This window comes from Eleginops maclovinus, chromosome 11, assembly GCF_036324505.1.
Source record: "Eleginops maclovinus isolate JMC-PN-2008 ecotype Puerto Natales chromosome 11, JC_Emac_rtc_rv5, whole genome shotgun sequence".
NCBI lineage: Eukaryota > Metazoa > Chordata > Actinopteri > Perciformes > Eleginopidae > Eleginops > Eleginops maclovinus.
Window position 1 is genome coordinate 12,526,402 of NC_086359.1, and position 969 is coordinate 12,527,370.

Genomic DNA, 969 nt, shown 5'->3' on the forward strand with positions numbered 1-969 from the left:
GGGGAATTATATAGTTGCTTATTGGACAACATTTTTAAAGTGTGATTCAACCACCCTACTAACGTAATGTGGACTGTCACTACTTAAGTACAGGTACATTAAAGCAGTGAATGTCTGGCTTAATGCTGACCCTAGTGGCCGAAATATGGATTGCATCAACATAGTAATACTACACTTGGCTGGTGTTTAATGCAGTAGAAAGCAGGTTTTGTTAAAACAAAGAGTAAAGATTCTGTCTTATTTTACTCGGCTATTTAAAATATAAGTCTTGCAGAGACACCCCGATGTTTAAACCCTGTGACTTTGACATTTTGTCCCTGAGATGATGGATGTTTCAGAACTTAAAGAAAGAATAATAATAATAATAATAATAATAATGATAATAATAATTTATTGCTGCCTATAGGCATGCTGCTCTTTCAACTTTTCATCAGTCACAGCCATGACTCACTGTCTGAATAAAATGACAGTTCAGCAAACAATATAAAAAGAGGGATATAGAACCCAATAAGTGGAAACGTTAGGCATATAAACAAGAAAAAGATGTTGAGACAGATTAATAGTACCCCTTTATTTAAAAAGGAGTAATTAAGTTTTATACAATTATAGGAGACTCACTGTGTAAAGTTAATCAGCTTAGATGGTGTTGATGGTGTATTCACTCAACTGCTCAGGGCTGTTTTTGAAAATGTATCTGTAATAAAAAAAGGTATTAAGAAATGCAATAGATTCATTTAAAATGTCTCAATGTTCCAAGATACTTATGAGCACATACAAGAGTTAAGTAGTGCTTTCACATGATTATTTTTAGAGTCATTATACAGAGGATACAATCAAGATATGTACTGTATTATATACGTCGACACATTTGAGTGTTAGTTGACTAATACGTTATTAGTGTTATTTTCTTATGTCCACCCCTAGTACATACATATTCTTAAATGTAATAATGTCAATAAGAGATCACAG